The sequence below is a fragment of the Zootoca vivipara genome, chromosome 10 (assembly GCF_965207765.1).
Source record: "Zootoca vivipara chromosome 10, rZooViv2.hap1.1, whole genome shotgun sequence".
NCBI classification, from domain to species: domain Eukaryota; kingdom Metazoa; phylum Chordata; class Lepidosauria; order Squamata; family Lacertidae; genus Zootoca; species Zootoca vivipara.
In genome coordinates this window covers 7,274,585-7,301,238 of record NC_142593.1, presented here as the reverse complement: position 1 = coordinate 7,301,238, position 26,654 = coordinate 7,274,585, and the positions used below count along the sequence as shown (strand labels likewise).

Below are 26,654 nucleotides of genomic sequence, written 5' to 3'. Positions count from 1 at the left end.
AGACAAGGTGATGTCTCTGCTTTTTTCCCCTCTGCTTTTTAAGACGCTGTCTAGGTTTGTCATTGCTTTTCTCCCAAGAAGCAGGCGTCTTTTAATTTCGTGACTGCTGTCACCATCTGCAGTGATCAAGGAGCCCAAGAAAGTAAAATCTCTCACTGCCTCCATTTCTTTCCCTTCTATTTGCCAGGAGGTGATGGGACCAGTGGCCATGATCTTGGTTTTTTTGATGTTGAGCTTCAGACCATATTTTGCGCTCTCCTCTTTCACCCTCATTAAAAGGTTCTTTAATTCCTCCTCACTTTCTGCCATCAAGGTTGTGTCATCTGCATATCTGAGGTTGTTGATATTTCTTCCGGCAATCTTAATTCCGTCTTGGGATCCATCTAGTCCAGCCTTTCACATGATGAATTCTGCATATAAGTTAAATAAGCAGGGAGACAATATACAACCTTGTCGTACTCCTTTCCCAATTTTGAACCAATCAGTTGTTCCATATCCAGTTCTAACTGTAGCTTCTTGTCCCACATAGAGATTTCTCAGGAGACAGATGAGGTGATCAGGCACTCCCATTTCTTTAAGAACTTGCCATAGTTTGCTGTGGTCGACACAGTCAAAGGCTTTTGCATAGTCAATGAAGCAGAAGTAGACGTTTTTCTGGAACTCTCTAGCTTTCTCCATAATCCAGCGCATGTTTGCTATTTGGTCTCTGGTTCCTCTGCCCCTTCGAAATCCAGCTTGCACTTCTGGGAGTTCTCGGCCCACATACTGCCTAAGCCTGCCTTGTAGAATTTTAAGCATAACCTTGCTAGCGTGTGAAATGAGCGCAATTGTGCGGTAGTTGGAACATTCTTTGGCACTGCCCTTCTTTGGAATTGGGATGTAGACTGATCTTCTCCAATCCTCTGACCATTGCTGAGTTTTCCAAACTTGCTGGCATATTGGATGTAACACCTTTGATGTGATGCTTACCGTTGGACAATAGGCCAACTTCGAAGTCAGAGGTTTCTAGGCACATGCTCCCTATCCAGGCAAGAAAGAGGCATTATCACAGTTCAAGGAGGAGGACTTGAGGAGCACGTGAGGAAGACCTGAAACAGAGCTGGGGAGGGACATAGCCTGAGGAGAAGCATGGCCTGGAGAGAGTGTCCCATGGGCCAGACAAAGGCCCAACCATTCCCCACCCCAGCTCTAGAGTTTCATACCTAAAACTTTCCTCCTGTGAATGGAAGATGTCTTCCACATGCTGAAGGGCAGATCAATATGTTTGACCATATGGATTTCCCACTTATACTTGTATTTTCTTTCAAGTCATTCTGTAGCAGCTATAGAATATATATTCTAATTCAACTATTCTGTTTATTCACAGAATAGTTACGGAATGCTTTATTGAACAGAATGCTTTGTTCATTTCCCTTTCACCAATTTAGGCCAAAACACGAGTTCATTATATGCCAAGTATGAACTGTTGTTAGAGAACAGAAGTTTATGTTCCATCTGTTCTGTGTTGGAAAGCAATTCCAGGCCCCAACTCAGCATGAGATCACACATGCAACATTTAATGGCAAAAAGGGTGTGCCTCTCATTTTCATAATTATCTAATGACACAAGTCTTTTTGGAGTCATTCTTCATCCTGTACATGAGTGAGCATCCCATCAGGGTGCCAATTTTTTCTTTCATTCATTCAGAGTAACTGGTGATGAAAAGTCCTAGATATTTTGCCACACAAACACTGATTTAACGTACAGTCCCCTAAGGGACTTCTTAAAAAAGAAGTCCTCTGATCTAGTGCACAAGACATATGGAAGTTCTTTGGCTTTTCACATTTTTTAATTTTAAAAAGTCTTTATAATGTGCATATTTTACACATAAAAGAACCGTAAAGTAGTTAATTATAGGTGTGTGAGAAAGAAGGAGAAGCAGCAAATATATAGATAAGGTACATTCGGTATGTTGTCAAATTAACCATCATTTTTCTTTGCTGCATTCCAGAGTTATTAACCAATTTATGAAGCAAGTCAGAACATCTTTGAAATTATTATTGTTCACTCCCCTAACCCACCATTTCCCAGAAACTTTAGAGCTGGTTCTGATATCACCTCATCTCTTGAGGTAAATGGATAATGCAAATCCATATCTAGAGATTTGCTTCATCTTGACAAAATGTTGAGTTCCTGCTTTTAAAGAGTTTTCTCAATTCCCCCCCAACATCCCCAAGATTAAGCTAAAATCTGCTGCAGTCTTCACTATGTATGATACCCCAGCGTGCCCACATTTTGGGCACGACAAGCTGTGATGGCCTATGACAGTGGACAAGGTGTTATTTTACAGCTATCCACCCCTTGCCTCTTAGGGCACTGAGACTGTATAAGCAATGAGTCCTTCTGAATGGGGAGGGCAGCAAAGTATTATTTTATTATTATTTAATAAATGATCCAATCCCCAAGTCCAGTCATTTAAAATGAACTGACTTCCCCCCCTTTTCCTACCCCCCCTTTTTTTAGCTTTAAGGGGGATGGTGTTTAAACACAGACATGATCCATTCTCTTGTCTGAATTGGTACTGAAGTTTGGTAATTGATTTTAATTGTGTCGGGATTACACAATATTACAATTGTGTATTGAAGTAGTAGTAGTAGAAGAAGAAGAGTTTGGATTTGCTATCCCGCTTTATCACTACCTGAAGGAGTCTCAAAGCGGCTAACATTCTCCTTTCCCTTCCTCGCCCACAACAAACACTCTGTGAGGTTAGTGGGGCTGAGAGACTTCAGAGAAGTGTGACTAGCCCAAGGTCACCCAGCAGCTGCATGTGGAGGAGCGGAGACGCGAACCCGGTTCCCCAGATTACGAGTCTACCGCTCTTAACCACTACACCACACTGGCTCTCAGCATAGCTGCCAAGTCTCCCGTTTCCCCTGGGAAATCCCCGTTTTTCCAGCTGTTCCTAGCTGAAAAAACGGATTGTTTTGTTTTCCCCCAGTTTATTCTGGCGCGGCGGCCATTTTGGAACTGGGCGGAGCATGCTCAGGAGCGACTTTTGATGCTGCTCTGCCCAGTTCCAAAATGGCTGCACTGCGACTTCTGGCGCGGTGGCCATTTTGGAACTGGGCAAAGCAGCATCAAAAGTCACTTCTGAGCATGCTCTGCCCAGTTCCAAAATGGCGGCAGCGCTACTTCCGGTCTGCTATTTCCGGCCCGGTCCCTTATTTCTCTGACAGCAACTTGGCAGATATGGCTCTCAGTATTGTAGTATTTTAATTGTATCATATTTTGTTGTAAACTCATGTTCTGAACTGTCCAGGGATATATGAAGGGCAGCATATAAAAAAACCCTTAAACAAACTAATAATGAAAAGTGGATTTTCTCTCAAATCACTTCTAAAACAATGATTTTTCAGTGGACTCACTTCAGAGATTCTGCTGTGTTTTCAAAGGCTGTTTCTTACATTGCAGAGCAGCGTGATTGCCACTTCCCTATGATAGGGACAAGTTACTGCAGTTCCATGGGAACCTTTCCATGCTGAAGGTTGCAACTACGCCAATAGTACGTGGTCTCCTCCATTATTAAGCTTCTGCAGCAGAACAGGGCAGAGAGCATGGAGAAGCCCTGGCCACACCACTCCTGTGCAACCCAATAACCAATCTGAAATGTTGAGCAATCAGTTCATGAGAAGTTGAGGGCGTGTACATTTATCAGCTGAGCACATTTACATCCCATCCGTTCTCCAAGGAGTTCAGGATGTGGCCTGCGTGGTTCTTCTTCCGCATTTTGTCCTCACCATAACTCTGTGAGGAAGGCGGAACTCAGAGAGATTGACTGGCATACAACATGCTGGTTCACTAAACACGTGCAAAGCAGCCCTGAACCATAGCTGCCAAGTCTCCTGTATTCTGCGGGAAACCCCCGTTTTTCTAGCTGTTCTCAGCTGAAAAAACGGATTTTTTTTCTTTTCCCCCGGTTTATTCTGGCGCGGTGGCCATTTTGGAACTGGGCGGAGCATGCTCAGAAGCGACACAAGTCCCAGGATCCACGCCCAGCCTCTGAAAACAACATGAGCACCTGCTTGGGGATAGCGTCACATATCCAAATGGGACCAATGCCCCACCTGGCCTTTCCCTTTGCGTCTCCCTGGCCACGAGGGTCATAGATGCCAAGTCTCCCGTATTCCCCGGGAAATCCCCGTTTTTCCAGCTGTTCCTAGCTGAAAAAACGGATTGTTTTGTTTTTCCCCGGTTTATTCTGGCGCGGCGGCCATTTTGGAACTGGGCGGAGCATGCTCAGAAGCGACTTTTGATGCAGCTCTGCCCAGTTCCAAAATGGCTGCAGTGCGACTTCTGGCATGGCGGCCATTTTGGAACTGGGCAAAGCAGCATCAAAAGTCGCTTCTGAGCCTGCTCCGCCCAGTTCCAAAATGGCGGCAGCGCTACTTCCGGTCTTCTACTTCCGGTCCGGTCCCTTATTTCTCCCACAGCAACTTGGTAGGTATGCCCTGAACTAGTGAAGGGTGCAAACAGACTGAAGTGATTATTGCCTTACAAAACCTATTTTTAAATATAGAGAGATATGAAAATATGATAATTAAGAAACTGGGAAGGAGGAATAGAAATATCTGAGAGAGGCCAGGAAATGCTCATTAGAAGGCTTGGGAAGGCTTTTGTTGTTTTTGTTCTATCTCCTCCTCTCAGTGACACAATTTTGGATAACTCCATAGCCCTGAGCAAATTTCCTCTGTTCCTATAATCTCTCCCATGTTCTCACACGTCACTAATTCAGTTTGCCCTAACTAGGCATATTTGTTTATTTTCTTTTCCACCACTGCATCCGTTTTAAGATTCCTTTTGCCTGCCTTTAAAAGAAACACTGCCAATCATGAGCAAAATGACACAGCGTACATAATCCGTACGAAAACACTTTTTATTGTTTTTCCCATATCTCTACTCATGGCTGATGATCGAGATGACATTCAAAAAGTTGGACAAATCTCGGTTTAGCAAAAGTTCAGCTTTGCAGCTTTGCTGGCTCTGTTTTAAAAATAATAATCATATATTGATTTTTTAAAGCAGAATGATTCTTCACATATGCCCTCGTTTAACATATTATTATTTTTTGTAAACATTTTTTTAGATGCAGCTGCAACTATTTTAAAATGCATGCATGTGCATTTGCTAAAAGAAACAAGTCTATCAATATTAGAGAGCTAGCCCAGCAGCCCAAGCAGGAGAGCAACAGCCCCAGGAGAGATTATAATCTGGAGCTGAAAGATGAGAGTCTACCCTAAAAACCACTAGGTCCTAGTGAAAACGCATTCACATCTTGACCTAAGTTTTGCACTCACTAATTCTGTGTTGAGCCTGATAAAGACAGTTGAAAAAGAGACCAGCGGTTTGTTGCTGTTGAACATAAATAATATTGTTTAAAAGAAATGCTGTCAAGTTTTAACTATGATTTTAACCAGTGCTTTTTTTCTTAATTTTTTTTATGGGTACTCTCATTTTGACTCAAGAAAGGCACCATTTTATAGTTCAAATCAGGCGAAATAAATACAGTAAAGGGACAAAATTACAAAGAACATGCATTACCTCATATTACACAGCTCCGACTTGGGCATGAGGTTGTGTGCACTAACATCTTCCCGACTTTCATCGGTAAAACGCCACACATCCACATTCCACACTGCTTCACACATTAAACGCTCGTTTCTGTCTCAGACTCAGGAAACACCATGACAGGAAATGAGGCCGACATCAGGGGCATACCTGCCAAGTTGCTGTCGGAGAAATAAGGGACCGGGCAGAAGTAGCAGGCCGGAAGTAGCGCTGCCACCATTTGGAACTGGATGGAGCATGCTCAGAAGTGACTTTTGATGCTGCTTTGCCCAGTTCCAAAATGGCTGCCGCGCCAGAAGTCGCACATCAAAAGTCGCTTCTGAGCATGCTCCGTCCAGTTCCAAAATGGCCACCGTGCCAGAATAAACCGGGGAAAAACAAAAAAGTCCGTTTTTTCAGCTAGGAACAGCTGGAAAAATGGGGATTTCCCGGGGAATACGGGAGACTTGGCAGCTATGATCAGGGGTAGCAACGGAACTGACGATTCACTTTGCTAGAGAAGAAACTAATTTTTTAAAAACATTTTTAGTTTCATCTCCCGTTAGATTCACAAAATGTTTAGGGGTATGTGTACCCCTGCGTACCCCCAGAAAAAGCACTGATTTTAACTATGGAAAGGCAAATTAAATGAATTATTATTTTTATTTATTTATTTATACCCCGCCCATTTATACCCCAGCCACTTTGGGCGGCTTCCAACAAAATATTAAAATACAATCGTCCTTCAGATATTAAAAGCTTCCCTAAACATGAATACGTGCATGTATGCTGCAGACTTAGCCTGTGGGTGCTAGGAAGGGACATAGCTCAGTGACAGAGCACCTGCTTTGCACAGTGGCGTAGCACAGGGGGGTCAGGAGGTCCGTGGCTCCGGGCGCAGAATCTTGGGAGGGGGCACAAACCAGGTGCCCCCCCAGTGCTCTTCACCCTCTGTGCCCCGCAGGATGAGTCTACCACATTTCGAAGTGAGTGAAGCAATGCACATTCACATATAAAGAGGGGTCGGACACCCCTGTAGGTTAAGACTTTGGGAATCGAGCTTATTTGTTTAAAACAAATTATTTATATTCATTTATGTAAAAACAAAGCATACTTGGCAAAACCTTTTTGTGTATTTTCATATTTGGAAAATGGACAGCCACTCCCAAGCGCCACATATGATATATATAAATAAAAATAAGTTTTTTTAAAAAAAAAATCCTCACAGTGCCTCTAGGCGTTCTGTGGGCTGTGGCTTCTTAAATTAATTGTTCGTGCCAACGATTGATCGCCAATTTTGAATCACAAAACCTTTCTTAACATACTAATGCTGCCCTCCAGCTGACTGCATTATGGAAATACATGTCAAAGATTATAAAGCTTTTCCAAACCCACTTTATTGCTTTCACCTGCTCATGTGGTAAGCACCTGGTAATATGTTTTCCTAGCTCCATCCTGCATCCAGGCTTCTCTCTTAATTAAATAAAATAGCTCATATTATCCAGTAACTGGGCTAGCCAAGTGTGATCCCGCTGAGAGTTTTCCAAGTGTATTGTTTGGGGGCGGGTTATTTTCCATAAAAGTCATTCACTGCTGGTTTTAAAGTAAGCAGAAGCCAGAAAATCAACCGTGGTAACCAGCTGCATGATTTGCAAAATGCTCAGTTGTATTCTTTAAATACGTGGCTTGCAGATGGTCAGCTCAATCATAACCATGTTTAGTCATGTAACCTGTGCTCAGTAGGACTTTACTCCCAGGTAAGTCATGTGATTAAAGCTTTAAATAGTAGAAAGTAATCAGCTTGCATACATTTTTCAGATATGCATTGATGTCATTTTGGGATATTTAATGGACCTGTGCCCTTCTGATTTCCACAGGAAAAAAGGATCCATAATACTCAGGATACTTACCTAATGACCAGGAGAACAATCTCAGCCCAGGTAGTTTGCTTAAATACAAATTGACCAGTTCCAACCTGAAAAATGTCTGCAGCATCTATATGCTAGTTACAGGTAGGTAGCAGCCATGTTGGTCTGGCGTAGTTGAAACAAAGTAAAAAATTCCTTCCAGTATACTGTATGCTGTTAACCCCTAACAAGTGTGATGCTTTAAATCTGCTTGAGCTAAATTAAAGTCATGGAAATGACCATGCTTTCCCCCAAATTATTCACACTCCAGTGTATCCACACGAAATGTCTAAATGAGCTTTTTTTGGGTCCCCAGAATTCCACAGCTCAAATGAATGGATTGGAGGGAATGGGAAGCCAGGGAAGAAAAAGCACAGATGGACACTGCAATTGTACATGTCTTTACTCAGAAGTAAATCCTACTACAGTGGTACCTCGGTTTATGAACACAATTGGTTCCGGAAGTCTGTTCATAAACTGAAGCGTTCATAAACTGAAGCGAACTTTCCCATTGAAAGTAATGGAAAGTGAATTAATCCATTCCAGGTGGGTCGGCGGCGTTCGTATACCGAAAATTCGTAAACCGAGGTGTTCATAAACCGAGGTTCCACTGTAAGATTAATTGGGCTGCCTCCCTTCCTTGCAGTGGCGTAGCATGGGGGGGGCATGGCCCATGGCTCCAGACATAGATTTCTGAGGGGGCGCAACCAGGCGTCCCATGACAGGCTCCCTCATTGATGACAGGAGTTACGGGGAGGCAAGCCAAGCCTGGGCCGAGCCTTCAGAGCTGGGGCAGTGGCAGCGCCTCATTATCCTCATGGCCTGCAAAGGGATGCCTACATGTGCCCTAGCCCCGGGCCAGCTGAGGGGGGGAAGGGAAGGGAGCTGCCACTAATACCGCCCACCGAGGAGGGATGGAGGTGAGGAAGGTGATAAATCACGACCAGAGTCATGTGCTCTGTCCATGTGCTGAAGATGTTCTAAACTGTAGGATTGCAACAATCTCAATTACATTTTTTTAAAAAAGGTGTTCACAAAAATCTCAGGGACGCGGGTGGCGCTGTGGTCTAAACCACAGAGCCTAGGGCTTGCCGGTCAGAAGGTCAGTGGTTTGAATCCCCGCGACGGGGTGAGCTCCCATTGCTCAGTCCCTGCTCCTGCCAACCTAGCAGTTTGAAAGCACAAAGGGCAAGTAGATAAATAGGTACCACTCTGGCGGGAAGGTAAACGGCATTTCCATGCGCTGCTCTGGTTCACCAGAAGTGCCTTAGTCATGCTGGCCACATGACCCGGAAGCTATCTGTGGACAAACACTGGCTCCCTTGGCCAGTAAAGCGAAATGAGCGCCGCAACCCCAGAGTCGTCCGTGACTGGACCTAACGGTCAGGGGTCCCTTTACTCATAAAAATACCATCAATGCAAAAAGGTGAGTTTGCTTTCTGGCACTTTCCCTCCATAAACCTGATATTTTGGATGAAATAAAATATTTTACACAAATGTTATATAAAAGCTTTCTCTGAGTGCTAAGCAAACACTAAACACATTGACCTTCTGAAGAATATGTTGTTATGTATTCCTTAGGGAATCTGTCACACAAAAAAGTTTTCTCATTTTGATATATGTTAACTTTTCCCACTTGCAGTAATGTTTTCTAGACTTGTGAGATGGAGTGTTTTGGAAAGCAGAAACCCAACCAAAACCTGTCTGAACAATTTACTGTCTTCTTGGCCCAAGTCAAAATCCTGGCACTTCTCTGCCATTAGTTGTATGTGCTTGTCCAAACTCTCTTCCACTCCCAGAACTCAGCTTTTAATCCTTTTTGAAGCTTTTATCATCCTCTCAACTCTTGGGATGTTTTCTTTCTTTGCAGACAGAAGTGTTTTGGAAGAAGAGGAAGTACAGCAGTGCAGGATTAGAACAAACGAGAATGGGAATGCAGTCCTCATCACATTTTCCTCAGACAGAGTAAGCGCCATTGAGTACAATGGGATATACCCTGAATAAACATGCATAGGGTTGGACTGTAGTGCTGGCTAGGACTGATGGGATCTGTAGTCCAAAACATCTGGAGGGCACCCAGTTGGCAATAGCTGATGTAGTTTTTGTCCACTGTTGGCTTGCCTGAGCAGTCTCCCCTTAAGAAATTGTTTGATACATGGCTGAACAAAGTTCCAAGCTTTTGACAAATTGGTTTGGTGTTCTCCCCACCCCATTTCGCAGTTCTTCTAGTTGCCCTGGCATCACACTGTTGTGTGCAATAGGTTTCTTGCTCCTGAGCCATGAATAAATATCAAGAAACTGGAACTTATTAAATGGTTTCTCACTTGCCTCCACTGCCAAGACCTCGGAGCTTGGTGGAGATACAAAAGGGCATAGGAGATCTATTCTAAACCCAAACATTGAGTGCCCTGTATTTACAGTAGGCTGGAATGGGCAGCTTTCAATACACAATGCTCAAGCAGGTGCCTTCTTCTTGGGTTGCTTACATGGCCTTAATGAGAGAGAGTGGGAGAGGGAGAGAGAGAATAACTGGCATTTAACGTATCAGTGAGAATTATATGCATACGTGATTTCTTTTTGGGTAAATGTTTAGCAGGAATTTGTGTATTATTGCACTGCTGTATATAGTGCCTTAAGTATGCCACTTTAAAAATTCCCATCGCAATACTGGTGGGACTATATTAGCCAAACTGAGTCACATCACATGGCACAGATACATGTAAGCAGGGCGCAGCAGAAATGGCCTTTCTGGCAACTGAAAGTTTAAAAATGCCTCAACTGCTATCCAAGAGGCTTGCTTGTTCAAAGAAGTAATGGCATGTATTTTTGGGACACCTGCGTACTTGCTCATCAGGCTTGTAGCAGCTAAGAGGCTCACAAAACTGGCTGAGGCAGTGGGAAAAATATTTTGTTTCCCACCCTGCTCCACCACTCTAGGACACTGATAACGAGCTGAATAAGCTCCAAGCCGTGTTTAATGAGCACATATTTTATACAAATAAGTGCCAAAAAGCTTACCCATCTCTAATTAAACTAGAAAAGAAGCATTTGTCCTAATTGGGCAGCACTGCTGAAGAATTAATTGTGAGACTGCTTAGAATTGCAGTCTTATGGCCCAGTTCACAGATAAATGCCCATTTGATCCTACAGAATGTGCATAATTTAACTGGTGCCTGTTCCCTCTTCACTCAGCTGGAAATGACAGATTCATGAGCAATTTTGAAGCCTCTTTTTTTTTAAAAAAAAGGTTAAAGGGCTGTTTATACAAACATATCTGAACCTAACCAACCTGAGGTTAATGCTACAGTATTGATAGCATAATATGGTAATGTATGCCTGGGAACAGAGCCTGTTGCTATAACAAGGGATTTTTATCCAGTTTCTAGGAGAATATTTTGGAAAGAAATGCTTTGCAAATATCAAAAGACCCATTGTGCTCCAACTGGAGAGTAACAAAAAGCATGGAATAGGAATTCATATGCTTTGCAAATGATGCCCCGTGCTACCAAGACTTTGATGAATTTTTCTGGCACAACTGGTGCATTCTGAAAGGTGTTTGTTTTCTGCACTATTTCCAAGGCGAGGTCACTAGAGATGAGATCTGATGGGATTGCTTCTGCTCTCTCCTCTTTTGCTTACCAAAGAAAGCATGCTGGGACGACAGTGCAATCTGCCCAGCCAAGGGCATTCTGCTGCAACAGAATGTGGTGAATTGCGTTCTGCCTCGAGCATCATCAAGAAAATTGTCAGCTAAGTGCCAATTCCAGACTCGTTATAGCTGAGGCATCTTGTGCAAAATACAAGAACAGCATGACTGTAAGAGACAGGCCTGGACATGTGGCATAATCGGTGCTGCAAAAGTCATCATTTCCAGTCTTGAAGCAAGTTCATTTTATGAACCCTGCTAAAACAAAGTACCATATATACTTGAGTATAAGCCTACTTTTTCAGCACCAAAAATGTGCTGGAAAAGCCGCCCTCGTCTTATATTCGAGTGAGGTGGGCGGTGGCGGAGAAAGGCTGGTGCGGAGGGAGAAGCGGCCAGGAAGGGATCCTTTCTCACTGCTTCTCCCCCCACCCCACCGCCGACAGCTGGGAAAGGCATAGGATGGTATTTATTGTTATTTTGAAATTTACCAGTAGCTGCTGCATTTCCCACCCTCGGCTTATACTCAAGTCAATAAGTTTTCCCAGTTTTTTGAGGTAAAATTAGGTGCTTCGGCTTATATTTGGGTCAGCTTATACTCGAGTGTATACTTAAATGAGCCTTGGTCTATAGACAATTCTGCATTCCTCTTTAGTTTTAGGATGGTGCAGTAGGGTGGTTAGCAGAAGCAGGCCCTGCTAATTTATGGATTTCATTGAGGAATTTGCTACTTCTCAGCCTGATTCCCCAGGATCTTTGACAGCACATTAATGATAAAGCACTTTGCCTAGTTTGACTTGCTAAAATCCAATGAAATGGCTAAAATGCAACTGAGGGCTAAAATCCAATTAAAGAACACAATTCATTAACATTAAATTAAATAAATTTCAATCAGTTTATCCTATGAGTGTTAGTCTATTAAACTATAAAATGTGCATATATTTGCATGTGGATAGTTACAGTGCTTTTTTTCCTTAAAAAAATGTTTAGGGGTACTCTCGTTTTCCTACTCATATTGAAATACTGCCCCTCAATGAGGCCAAACTTAGATTCACAAAATGCCCCCCCCCGAAAAAAAGCACTGGATATTTATGAAGCAGGAAGCATATCTTCTTTGTTTTTACATGATGCATACGTGTTTAGAAAAGGCATTCTCCTGTCTGGGAGAGAACAACTCTTTTAAGATCTGTCTTAATATAACAAAATCCCTAAGTGCTTCACACAAATTACAATCACAAAATCACAAGCAAAAAGTAAATACATAATATGCAATCAATACATGCAATTGAAATCTAACGTTGCTTGCCACCTGCAGTTTTTATAAGAGATACTGTTGCAGGATTTTCCTAGTCAATAATGACAGGCACTGGGTTCTCCGAGGAAGGCCTGGTTTATTAAGTTGCAGCTGGCATCAGCGAGATCATTCTCAAAGGCTGAGCCCCGATTGCTATTTGGGGCTCACTTTTATAGTGCGTCACAAACAACTTCCAGACACGGGTACAAGAGCATGTGCAGAGTGAGATTACATAATTTTGCAAACAAGCAGCAAAAGAGTCCTTTCCTAAGCAGTTCCTCTTTCTGGGAGTCTGTCTCGACAGTTCCTCTTTTTGGGAGACATTGCAATAGCAGGCAAAAACAATCAATCAGACTTTATTCGACCGTCAGTCAGAAATAAGCATTTATCCATACAAATTAAAACATCAAACATCTAAAGGAACTTAAACCGACAATAAGAAAGAAGCTATACATTTAGACCCATGTCAATGCTGTCAATTTTAACCTTATGACGCTTAAGGGCCAGAAAAAGGAATTTGGCCACCAAGGAGGCTGTTGTTCCAGTAAACTTGTTCAGCAAAAACAAAACCTGACAGGCAAAAACAGACCTTTTTATATCTCCTTTCCCCCTCCCCTCCTGTCCTGCCTGCAACTGTGACCTATGTAAGTTTAAAAACAGACACCAGTCACCTCATCATCTTGTGACTGACTGTCTGGACTAGCTAGCTTACACAGCATCTTATGGCAAACTTGAAAGGGGGCGTTGTGGGGGGGTGGCTCTGGAGACATTTTCTGCTCATAGGGTAGTTTTTGGGTGTTGGACTGCTGATGCAAGTAGATTCTATTTTCTAACTGCTGAACTGATTTCTGCACTATTCCCTCAGGCAGACATTTTCTGACCCCATCGGGGCAGGGGCTGTTGGGGCCAAATGGATTCTATCTCACCATTCCTCATTTCTATTGGAAATAATCTTTTGGGGCATTTTAGATGCCATCTGATTATTTGGTGCACCTTTTTAGTTTATTAAAAAGTTTTAAAATCTGGCTGATTAACAGAGCAATTCTGAATTAGGAGAGGGGTTACTCAGGATACCCCAGTCAATAGAAGTTGGGGGAAGGGAACAGGGTTTTCCAAGGCCAAAAGGAATGAAGACAAAAAGCATGTTGAAAAATATCCATTTTTATGTTCTGTTCAGGCTTTGAGGGAGTAGCAGTAAGCAATCACCAGATGTTTCGGTCTTTCTTGGGTTTTTCACAAATACAAGATGGCTGTCAGGGCAGGTCTAGGGCATTTTGCTACTGAGGGAAAGGAAAAAATGCCCCCCGGCCCCACTCCTCCATTCCACATGGTGAAGCCAATTAGACTGGGAATTCAACAATGACTTTGGCAAGGGGACAGCATCCCTCAAGGCATCTGAGGGCAACTGGCTAGTTTGGAAATTGATTTTGGATTCTTCCACCAAGCAGGTATTCCCACAAAAGCTCTTGATTCATGTATCTTCCTCACTTTGCTTGTTAGAGGGTAATTCTGTGTCCAGGGTGGCTGTCCACCAGCTCCATCTGGTACGCAGGCTGAGACCCTACCTGCCCACAGAATGTCTCACCAGAGTGGTGCATGCTCTAGTTATCTCCTGCTTGGACTACTGCAATGCGCTCTACGTGAGGCTACCTTTGAAGGTGACCCGGAAACTGCAATTAATCCAGAATGCGGCAGCTAGACTGGCGACTGGGAGCGGCCGCCGAGACCATATAACACCGGTCTTGAAAGATCTACATTGGCTCCCAGTACGTTTCCGAGCACAATTCAAAGTGTTGGTGCTGACCTTTAAAGCCCTAAACGGCCTTGGTCCTATATACCTAAAGGAGCATCTCCACCTCCATTGTTCAGCCCGGACACTGAGATCCAGCGCCAAGGGCCTTCTGGTGGTTCCCTCACTGCGAGAAGCAAAGCTACAGGGAACCAGGCAGAGGGCCTTCTCGGTAGTGGCGCCCAGCCTTGCATCGGAGGTCAAGGAGATAAACAACTACCTGACATTTAGAAAACACCTAAAAACAGCCCTGTTTAGGGAAGTTTTAAATCCGTGATATTTTTATGTATTTTGGTATTTGTTGGAAGCTACCAAGAGTGGCGGGGGAAACCCAGCCAGATGGACGGGGTATAAATAATAAATAATAATAATAAAGTAAGCAGACAAGGGATTGGGGGGTTGGGACTTTGCTACAGGATGCAAGCCTTTCCAGAGCTCCATTCATGGTGAGCAGGGGAGGGAGGAGTGGAAGCTCTCTCCTAACCCCACTACTAACCATCTCATAACTAAGGTCATTGGAGCTGATGGGCCAAAGTGAGTCAGGCCAGCTTCTCCGCTCAGGAAGAGTGAAATGAATGAACATGGAGGTGGGTGGTGAGCTGGAGGAGGAAAACGCTGGAGCTCTCAGCTCATCCACCCTTAAACTTGATGGGCCCTTAGAAAGGGAATAATATTTCATGATTTATTTGCAACAGCAAATGCCATTGATGCTTAGCTCTGGTAAATATGATGCACACCTGAGTAAGAGCTTTGGCCTTAATTTTATGAAATCAGATATTTTCATCAGCACCATATTTTCTCATTTCATATAGGATTCTCCTTTCATTTTTTAGAACTCAGCTGTTATCTTCTTGCAGAATACAGCAAAATATGCATTCCATTAACTACCCTGCTCTTGATTCCATTTGATCTTTTAGCCCACAGGAAGTTTGTTCAACCATCTTCTTCCTGTATCAAATTTTCATTTAGAGGGGCTTCATATTCTTTGATTCTGATAGAACTTAAAGTTTTCTTCTTTATCTTCTGTGTATCAGATCTGTTTTTTATTTAATCTTGAATAAAGAAGGAAGTGTGGGGCCCTAAAAAAGATAGAAAGACAGATAGATTTATTCATCACTGGTCCCAAAGGTAATGGTAGCTAAGAAAGTAGACTTTTTAATAAGTAACAGCATGGATCATCACAAATTATCATAAAAACTTACTGAATAAAAACCGGATGGCAAAACAAACTGATAATGCCACAAGCAATAAAATCATAAAATGGCACGGCAACACTCCAAGTTATAACGGATTTGCAACATTTTGGATGTATGCCTCTCTACGTTCAAAGAAGCTGTGCTATGGGATCAACATTGCAAACAATTTTTTTTCTCCTTTTAGGTTGCTGCTGCTGTTTTGGTAGTTTTAGGAAATGTGATAAACTGCACATACAGGTCCTAGTATAGAATAAGAGTTTGGATTTGATATCCTGCTTTATCACTACTCTAAGGAGTCTCAAAGCGGCTAACATTCTCCTTTCCCTTCCTCTCCCACAACAAGCACTCTGTGAGGTGAGTGGGGCTGAGAGACTTCAAAGAAGTGTGACTAGTCCAAGGTCACCCAGCAGCTGCATGTGGAGGAGCGGGGACGCGAACCCGGTTCACCAGATTACGAGTCTACTGCTCTTAACCACTACACCACACTGGCTCTCTAGTATAGGATCCCTCTGCTGTATTTTTTTCTAGAAAAATATGTATGTTGTAGAAAATGCAGCATCAAAAAGAACCTAGCACAAATCCAGCTGATTATCAAAATATAACAGTCTGCACAGAGATTCAGCTTTTTACTCTGCTATACCCAAATTGTAACAAGTCACTTTTTAAAACGAAAAGAAATATTGTTTTACTGACCAACCGCACAGGTCCACCGCAGTGATTTTGTGATGCCAAAACATTTTGTGACCTGAGGAAGGGGCATGGCTGGCTGACTGGAAGACTAGAAGGACACGCTTATCCTACACAGCAATGTTTTGTTGCAGGTCCCACTCTCATTTACTACCGTAGTGAGCAGACCAAAAAGCTAAAGTGATCTCTTTTGATACCCAAGTGTCACAGAAGGGTGTTGGCTACTCCCGAGTAAGCACTCCACACATCGTCCGGATTTTTCAGAGTTTTATTATGCATGCTATATACAGTGGTGAGATGTCTCAAATCATGTCTGCTCTGCATGGGGCAGAAGCCCGCAATGGCGTCTCGCGGGCTCTGACCCCCCGTTTTAAGACTGGGCATCCAAACGCCCCTCCTCCTTGCTCTATGGGTCCTCCGTGGTCCCAAACCAGGCTCCTGAGGTGCCGTTCTACCTACCCCCTCCCTTCCAGCCCCTGCTGAAGCTAGCTCCGCCCCAGCTTCCCTGCTCCCAGCCTGGAGATGAGCCTCCAGGACTCTGCAGAGCCCTGGACCCTTCTTTACCACTTCCTGTTCCTGGTTTTCCCTCCCAGACTTGCTGCTCTCGCTGCTGCTCTCCCAGCTGGTAGAAGTGAGCAGAGTGGGCTGCTCTCTGCAAGCCCTCTCTCTTACACCAAGGAACACTCAGGGCTGTTCAGAGGGGAAACAGGTAAAATGATGGTAACCTGAAGGTGCTTTGGCAGAGGTCATCAGGTCTTGAAACAGAGTCTGCATTGGTGCTGTGCCCATGACATAACCACACCTTGGCATCACCAGCCTATCTCCTGACTCACCTGACCTGAGGATTTCCTATCCCACCTGCATTACTGTACATGGGCAGCCAACCACCCATCATAAAACACATCTAAAAGAATTAACATTGTAATTAGTTTGTTTTGAAATGAAAACATTTACAAATACACTGAGCTCTTCTAATTACATTGGTTATGAAGGCATGCCCTTAAGACTTAAAAGTCTATAGTTCTTTGTACCAGTACACTTTTTTTTAAGGAGATAAGTCTGTTCTTGTCTGAGCAACAACCACAGGAAGTCAGATAATTTTTTTAAAAACCATGTCTGTCTATCTATCTATCTATGCACATACTGTAGCTTTTATTGTGTACACTTCCTCTTTATGACTGAATCCCACCCAGTGGGTGTCTGAGGTGCTGAGAGCCCCTGCAAATGTCACTTCTAGAATCCAGAATGCATAGCTGCCAAGTTCTCCCTTTTTTTAAGGGAAATTCCCTTATGCTGAATAGGCTTCCTCGCGAGAAAAGGGAAAACTTGGCAGCTATGAGAATGCCCAGCCATGTGTTGCTCCTTTTGCATTGCATTGAGTTAGATATGGGAAGCCAAAAGAGCAGAATTTATTATTACTAAAAAAGGTTTTCAAAAGAATTATTTTGAAAACATTTACATACATTAAATTTCAAAGGAGGACAGCCCATGGCATTGTATTCCTGCAGATGCTTGCAGAAACTCACACAATGTGGAATCACTTCCGTGAGGCCATGGAACAGCACATTACAGGGTATTTCATAAGCAGTTTAGAAGACCTTTCTGCACATCCCAAGTCTATGATGGGGAACCTCTCTTCAACAAATTTAATTGGGCCCCAAATGGGTCCTAATTTGGCTGGTGACACCATTTCCCCCAAACCACATCCACCTGCCCCACACAAGTGACATCAGATGTGGGGCAGGTGAAGACAACAAATAAATGCAAGCTGTAGTACCGGTAGGAGATGTCCCACTTTGGAGCTCCTAGGTGGAGCCAATTCCATTTCAAAAGCAGGATTTGCAAACCAGCACTGAAACTAGCTGATCAGCTGGGCCTGCAAACCCTGTAATTGACAGGGATCAGTGACATCTGAGAAACCCCTTTTGGCAGGGATCTTCCTTTGCAGCCCAGCTTGAGTTCAAACTGGGGTGCAAAGGGAAGAAGGGAAGAACCAGGAATGCCTTGGGAGCAAGTCCTGATTCTTTCCTTTGAACTTGGCTCAGCTGACATCTTGGTGATGTTTTGTGATTAACAGCTGGGCAGACCTACCCATGTATCAAAGTGGCCTGCTGGCCATGAGGGAATTCAAAATCCAGCTGGCCAAGTTCTGTACCCCTGGTCAATTGCCTGCCACCAGAGCCCCAGAAGTCACAAAAGATGGCGGTGGCAGCAACAATAACCCAGAAGAAGTCCCACTAACATCTGGCTTCTTGGGCTGCCATATCTGTGCCTAGGTTCTTCTGAGTCATGATCTTTTGGGAGGCCCAGGAATTCAGAGGATTGAGGGGTGGGAGTTGAATCCTTGTTTCCCCCTTCTTAGTCACTATTATTCTATTGTAAGTATATTGACAGTCTACCCTGAGAAATCTGGTCTGTAGGTGGAATATAAGCAAGCGAGAAGACAAACACCAGAGGGAAAGTGTAAACCTTGTAACTTGTTGATTTCTCCAGGTTTTGGGGGTGGGGGTGGAGTAATACTGTACATTGCAGGCATTAAAAAAGCCCACTGAGGGGGATAGAGATATTATGGTACTTATTATATACTTTTATGGAAAGGGGGTCTGAGATAGAGTGACATACTGTGAAAAGAAGAGGGGCAGAGAATTCCCAAAAGTTCCTTGAATGAGTGGTACATACAGTTCCTTCTCGATTTTGCAAGAATCTCCCATCACCTTTCATTTAGAACTCTCTTTTGGCCAGATGTTTTGTGGGTAGTTGGTCTGGCCTATCCTCCTTCCGAATGCTCTTCACGTTTGTGAACTTTGCCCGGCTTTTTCCTGGTTCCAGACATTTGGAGACCCCCAGGGGTTTGCGAAATGTTATGAGTGGAGTTGTGCTTTTGGATTCTCGTGGTGGAAATCACTTCTGACATCCTGCTTTCCCCCCTCAGCTTATGAACTATATTAGCAATAAGATCTCCTCTGGGGACTAGGGATTATTTATCCGTAGGCTGTTTGAGCTAAACAGAAAGAAAGAAAGAAAGAAAGAAAGAAAGAAAGAAAGAAAGAAAGAAAGAAAGAAAGAAAGAAAGAAAGAAAGCTCTGCATTCCTGTTTTACTTTTTAGTATTCACATTTTCATGTCTTTAAAGTAGCACTTTTATTTCAGTTGGACTATTGTCTAGAGTATTTCGGTGATTTGTATATGTTTGTTGGTTAACATTTCAGCTGAATGAAGACTGCAAGGAGTTGCTTAATGACAAAACTATGAAGAACTGGAAGTGCAGAACACTAAATATACACATCTATGGTGAAGGAAATGACTCCAAAAAGCTGTCATTGAGGTCAACTAATCATGCAGGGTTAAAACCACAACTCAGCCACAAACCTCCCTGTAGGCCCTCGGGCCAGGCATGAACTCTCAGCCTAACCTACCTCACAGGGAAGTTGTGAGGATAACATGGGGGAAATGAGACCCTTGGATGCCACCTTGAACTGGGAGGAAAAGCAGGAGGGGTATAAATGTAACACTGATAAATAATGAAAATTCAAAATAAGCAGTTCATCTCCAGTCTGCCTGCTCCCAATTTTTAATTTGGGCAGTGGGTTGGAACCATGAAAAGAAAACCTAACCTAAAGATCAATGGAAAAAAGAACCTGGGACATAACCAGGATATCCAAGGCTACAAATGTACATATTTTTGTGAGATGTCCACTGGGAGAGTGGATAAGCCCAAGTGTTAAGAGGCAGCTAAAGCAGTCACTTCTTGTGCCCTGAGCCACAGCTAAATGCTTCAAGCCCAGCCTTCTCTCCCAAACAAGAAGTGCAATTCTTCACTTGCTTTTCTGTGGGAAGTAGGTCATGGTGCCAAAACCACACCGCATGGTTTGGCAGAGATCTTTGGTCTGCTGTCGAGAGAAGAGCAGCAATAAGTCAGCTGTGAGGCCTCATTGACTTAACATTTATGCAGCACAATCACCTGGGTGTTTCCGACTGTCTTCCATGGGGCTTACTTTTAGGAAAGTGTGCATAGGATTGCTGTCTCAGAGAAGCTCAGAAGACTTTTTTCTTTCAGGTAAAGGGCATTTACCCGACCAGGAGCTCCTGTACTAGTATATAGAAGCATTTTGCAAAAACACAAGGAATATTGCTGTTGTTCAAGTATCTAAATCAGGGCTGGGGAACCTTGGGTCCAGAGGAACAAATGGAGCCCCCCAGCTTCTCTCTCTAACCCTCAGGACTCTCCCCAAGTCACATTCCTTCCTAAAGAAAAACCTAAAGAACTTGAAAGAAAGAGCATGACAGGTCCAGAATATTTTGAGAAGCATCATATAAACACTTGTGTGTCCTGTATGACAGGTAATGAGAGAGGTGATTTTCTTCTGGAACAGCCTGCTCTTTGCTTGAAGGCCAGTTTAGGCATACAGAACAGGAAATCAAAGGCATATCATCAGTATAGAGAAGCCGACCCCAAGCTAAGTGCTAGGCTTTCTGTAATGTCAGATGAAGCCGAAGTCCGCCAGATGTCACTGGTATTTTAAGTCAAGTTCTCTTGCAGATGGAAAACACAGTTTATTTTTATTTTATTATTATTATTAAATTTCAATTAAAAATGCAGTCAGTAAAATGTAGAACTTCAAAAAAAGAAGAAAACAAAACGGAATACTGTACCCCAAAAGACTAAAACATAGCTGCCAAGTCTCCCATATTCCCCGGGAAATCCCTGTTTTTCCACCTGTTCCTAGCTGAAAAAACGGATTTTTTTTTTGTTTCCCCCCGGTTTATTCTGGCGCGGTGGCCATTTTGGAACTGGGCGGAGCATGCTCAGAAGTGACTTTTGATGCTGCTCTGCCCAGTTCCAAAATGGCTGCAGTGCGACTTCTGGCACGGTGGCCATTTTGGAACTGGGCAAAGCAGCATCAAAAGTCACTTCTGAGCATGCTCCGCCCAGTTCCAAAATGGCGGCAGCGCTACTTCCGGTCTGGTACTTCCGCCCGGTCCCTTATTTCTCCGACAGCAACTTGGCAGGTATGGACTAAAACAGCAGCAATTTAATCATAAACTCAGCCAAGGAAAAATCATTCAATGCCTGGATATGACTTTAGGGTACAAACATTTCTTTCAAATGCAAGGAGGTTTACTAGTTAGACATCAAATAGGGAGTTCCACATAACAGGGTCTACAAAATCTGATTCCAGTCTACATCCCATTTAAGACAGCCCTAGTTTTTATTGAGATGGTAATCCCATGTAGTAATCCATTGTAAGAATGTGGAAGATGGTGAAGGGATTTTTCAGCTGCTGTAAAATTGCAAGAGGTTTAAAAAGAATTAAGAACATAGGTAAAAGTTTAAGTATTATCCTCCAAATTGAGACTAGGAGGTTTTAGCATCTTGGGGTGGGGGAGTGGTTTTCCTGCTTTAATATTCCCAGGACTGAATACTCACCCAAATTAAAATATCTTGCAAAAAAAAAGTGTGTTTTGTGTGTGTGGTTGTTGCTTTGTTGTAATAGTTGCCATATTTTCTGAAGTGGCTATGGAGGCTTGCATTTGATTTTCCAACACAGTGAATGTGACATTCAGGGTGTAGGTATGTATGCATATGATTTACATTATATTATTTATCTTGCAGTTATAATATTCTGTTTAGTGTAATAGGATTTGCCAATCCACTCTTGAAATGGATTCATAGTGGGGGGAAAGCCTGGTAATGCATTTTTTTTTAACAATAATGCATTTTTTTTTACTTGCTGTTATAAGTTATGTTAGATATTTTGTTGTGTACATTATGTTGGAAATCAATTAAAATATTATATATCAATATACTATTTTATAATAAGAAAAGATTATATACTATATAAAAAACAAAACTTTGTATTTGTATTCAGATAATATCTTGCCTACTTTTCATGCCCTATAAGAGCAAATGTGTTGAGGGGTGTGTGTGTGTGTGTGTTGTGCGTATGCAGATGCACATGGAGGTGTGCCAAACTGAGTCTTTGACCCGGGTGAAAGAAAGCCTAGCTGCACCCTCGAATATGCAATTCATACTTCAGAATGATAGTGGACCCACTCCTTTGGGAAGAGCTATTCTAAGCCTTCTTGATCACACCCATGAATGGAGGAAGTCCGTTCCTTCTAGGAGAGCTACAAAGACTGCAAATGGAGATGGGTCAGATATAAACAACTGATGGGGAATAGTGGGATTTCCTATCACTGAATAACGACATTCATCTGATTCTGTACAAATCAACAGAAATACAGCATACCTGCCAAGTTCCTGTCGGAGAAATAAGGGACCGGACCGGATATAGCAGACCGGAAGTAGCGCTGCCACCATTTTGGAACTGGGCGGAGCATGCTCAGAAGTGACTTTTCATGCTGCTTTGCCCAGTTCCAAAATAGCCGCCACGCCAGAAGTCGCACTGCAGCCATTTTGGAACTGGGCAGAGCAGCATCAAAAGTCGCTTCTGAGCATGCTCCACCCAGTTCCAAAATGGCCGCCGCGCCAGACTAAACCGGGGAAAAACAAAAAAAATCCGTTTTTTCAGCTAGGAACAGCTAGAAAAACGGGGATTTCCCGGGGAAAACGGGAGACTTGGCAGCTATGATACAGGCCTGCTTTTAAAAAAATATCTCTTCTGTAATCACTAGATATATTGCAGCTTGAATGGTTAAAAAATGGCAAGGGAGAAGAAACCTGCCCTTTCCCACTAGGAAGCAAGTACTTCTGAAACAGTGTGTTTCTACACTTTCGAGATTTATTTATTTTCTATGTAGATGTTTTGAAAAGTGGTTCTGCTGTAGCCATTTGAAAAGAGGTTAAAAAGCCTGTGGTTTGTTAATGGGACTGTTTCTAATCAGGGTGGATTAGCTCTTGTAATGGCATAATTAGAACGATGACTGCAATTCGATGTGATTTTTCATCAACCTCAAAGCCTGGCAGATTTTCATGTAGATTCATCGAAAAGTCGCCACTTTCCCATCCCTGGGCTGGCACGGCTTTGGAATGCTGTGGTGAATGGCTGACAGTTCGCAGACCGACTGCTGCTTTTTGCTCTTGTCGGGGTCTAAGAGGGGACTGTGCGCATTGTGTTTGTTGCGGTGTGTGGAATGCAAAGTAAGTGGTGCGCAAGCCCCCTCTGGCCTTCCTTCCCCAGCTAACTGGAACACCTCCAAATGTTAAATAGCCCAGACTTTTATCAACTTTTCTGTCCACCACATTACCCAGTTGGCAGCAGAGCTGAGGTAAGTTCAAGCAACCTCATGTCTTGCACATTCCCAGGTCCTCAGTAGCAACTTTATCCCCTCTGGCAATTAGCTTGTGACCCTCTCTCTCTTTAAAAAAACAACAAACCCCAATGTGTTTACTTGCACATTTATATTTGGTAGCAAGCTACTAAAACAGTGTTTATTCAGGTCTCCCAATCGACATATCGGCAAAAGACTGCAGTTCCTCTCATGTGGCAAACGCCAGCTTTTTGTTTCTCCACATACTAAGATCCCTCAAACCACTGCAAAGGTCCCTCAGACCGCATTAAGGACGTCCTCTTGGTTAAATAAACTGCAACACATTACCCTGCCCTGCAACTTACAAGCAAGTTTTCAGATAAAAAGGGGGGGGGATTAGAGAGTGCCCGGTGGTTAGTCCAATACCACTTTCCTTACCACAAAGGATTTAAATCCTGTCAGTTTGGCTATCAATCATATTTTACAACAGCTGTATAATGGTCATGCTACCATAAGGAACAAATGTGCAAATCTGTAGCTAACAGGGTGTGGGTGTGTGGTTTAGCCAAAGGTTTTGCCCTGGGTGAAACCTCCAGAGAGGTGCCATCGAGGCTCCTAGATTGTGTGTCCTAGCATGGGGGTGCCAAATTGGGTCTTTGGCCCCGGGTGAAATAAAGCCTAGTTTTGCCCCTGCTTTCTCTCTCACACACACATACAACATTGTATCTTTGCAACACTGAGAACCTCGAAAGTGCAGGAGACTGAACGCAGCCAAAATCCCTTTGCAGGAAGGATCAAAAGTCTCACTGTTGGGCCAGAGACCAACTCCACTCAAGCGAAAGGAATCCGATGGACAGCTGGCTTCCCAGCTGCAAATATCCTCGGTTCTGTTGAAAAAATTATACATGATTTTTTGTGTTTGTGTGTGTGTACGCATATGGGTGTGGGGCAGGGCCGCATTTAGGTTTGATGAGGCCCTAAGCTACTGAAGGTAATGGGGCCCTTTATATGTCCAGCTGTCCTTTGTCAACAACAAATTGTCACTTTTTTGTGTTGAATATATGCTATATGGTAATTTATGGACCTAACAGGTATCTAAAGCCATTTGCACATAACAAAATATGCATTTTATCAAAGTAATTGTTGAACTGAAATATAATTAAGAAGTGATACGTTAGGGAGCAGGCTAGCAGGCGGGGCCTATTACTTACATCATAGGAGCCTACACAACACAAAACACTGCTGCTGTAAGTAGGTTTTTATTTTATTTGTTTTTTAATCTTATATTTTGGGAATGTACATCCAGGTGTTTTTTTCCTTGAATTTTTTGGGGGTCCTAAGCTATCGCTTGTTTAGCTTATACGTAAATCTGTGCCTGGTGTGGAGACAAAGTACGTAACAGCTTTAAACACCAAGGAAAAACAGGCAGAAGGTCTGCTAGAACATCATTAAGAAGGGAGCTAGACATATATTTTGGCAGGTGCAGGGCTGTCTTAAGCACCTCTGGCGCCGCGGTGCGACGGATCCCTCCGGCGCCCCCCGGCGCCCTGTTTTCCAGTGCGACAGGCAGGTGGGTGGCCGGGCTCAGCCAGCAGCACGGCTGCCGAGGGCGCTGCTCCACGATGGGAGCGCGGGCTTAGAGGGCACTGCTGCGTGGCAGGCGGGCGGGCTTAGCGCGCAGCGCTGCTGCCGAGGGCGCTGCTGCGCGGTGGAGCGGCCGGCGCCCCCCCTGGCGGGCCGGCGCCCTGGCGCCCTGCGCCATCTAGCCTGGCCATAGGGCCGGCCCTGGGCAGGTGAGTAGTGCCATATTCTGGGTGTGACAATGGAAAGCTCTCTCTCCTTTATTCCTACTTAACTGTACTTCTAAATGCAAGGCTAAATTCAAGGTGCTGAGTTTGGTGTATGAAGCCCTAGACAGCTTGGGACCAGAACGCTTGAAGCATCCTATTATCCCTTTTTATACCGAATGGATCACTGTATTCGGCGAGTTAAAATGCTAGGAGTTGAGTTCTCGTAGCTAGTTGACTTAGCTCTTTCTTCCAATATAAATCACATAGAGGATTTCTTCCCCAGGGCCCGCTTAATAAATAAATAAATCTCAAATTAGCATTTGCTATTTTTGAAAGTAACAATCCCACTAAATTAGTCCCATTTGGGCAACATCTGGGTTTTCACAATTTACCGAGGGCTGTTGTATCAGAAACAAATGTGAATGGAGGGCTTTTGTTCCAAAAACCGAATTACCGTGGCTCTGATATAAGCAAGCTGTATGAATTATGGTGCTGGAGGAGACTCTTGAGAGTCCCATGGACTGCAAGAAGATCAAACCTATCCATTCTTAAGGAAATCAGCCCTGAGTGCTCCCTGGAAGGACAGATCGTGAAGCTGAGGCTCCAATACTTTGGCCACCTCATGAGAAGAGAAGAATCCTTGGAAAAGACCCTGATGTTGGGAAAGATTGAGGGCACTAGGAGAAGGGGACGACAGAGGACAAGATGGTTGGACAGTGTTCTCGAAGCTACGAACATGAGTTTGACCAAACTGCGGGAGGCAGTGCAAGACAGGAGTGCCTGGCGTGCTCTGGTCCATGGGGTCACGAAGAGTCGGACACGACTAAACGACTAAACAACAACATGATAATAATGCTTTACCAGAATAATTTGGGCTGTAAATTTGGCTTTCTCCTTAACTGCATGTTCTGGATCTAAAAACTGGCTTTTGTTACTGAGAGCATTAAACTGTGTGTAGCCGGGATTGGGGTGTGTGTGTGTGCAGAGAAACTAAAGCCATGCGTGACTCAACCCTGCATGAAAAAGAGATAACCGTGTCCTGTAATAAAATATATGATTAAGGAAATACAAGGCAATTTTCTGAGCTATTCCCTGCCCCCTTATATGGCAGTAAATGTGAAGCACCGCAAGTGTTTATGTGCACTTTGGGCCAGGCTGGGTTACAGGCTAGAGAAAGGGCAAGAGCAGCGATTGCAGAGCTTTGGTGCCCAAAGGGAATTTTTAAACAATACAAAGCACTGAGATTCCTGGAATAATGTTTCAGGAGAACTACTGGCCTGCCTTCCTCCAGGAAGCATTCACGAGATCACACTCCTTTAGCCTGGACTCAGAAAAAAACCAACCATCTGTCCTCGCAATCACTAACACGTATTAGAATCACCACTTCAAAATTTTACTCTGCATTTTTCTAGTTTTTACCATGCAAATTCCTCAATGAAGGTGAAACAACACCCCATTGGATCCTTTAATAAAAGCTGCTCAAAACTCCAGTAATCCATGTCTTTGATTCAAAATGAATCACACAGATGTGCCTTTTTTATAGTCAATAGG

The 26,654-nt window shown here is 43.5% G+C and overlaps 1 long non-coding RNA gene across 1 annotated transcript; it reads left to right on the top strand.

The window, feature by feature from the left end:
• The first annotated feature begins 7,207 nt into the window (after positions 1-7,207).
• LOC148684360 (uncharacterized) lies at positions 7,208-20,854 on the top strand. Its single transcript, XR_015946126.1, has 4 exons — positions 7,208-7,340; positions 7,461-7,595; positions 9,361-9,455; positions 19,311-20,854. It is a non-coding gene; the product is annotated as an uncharacterized LOC148684360 (long non-coding RNA).
• The last annotated feature ends 5,800 nt before the right edge of the window (positions 20,855-26,654 follow it).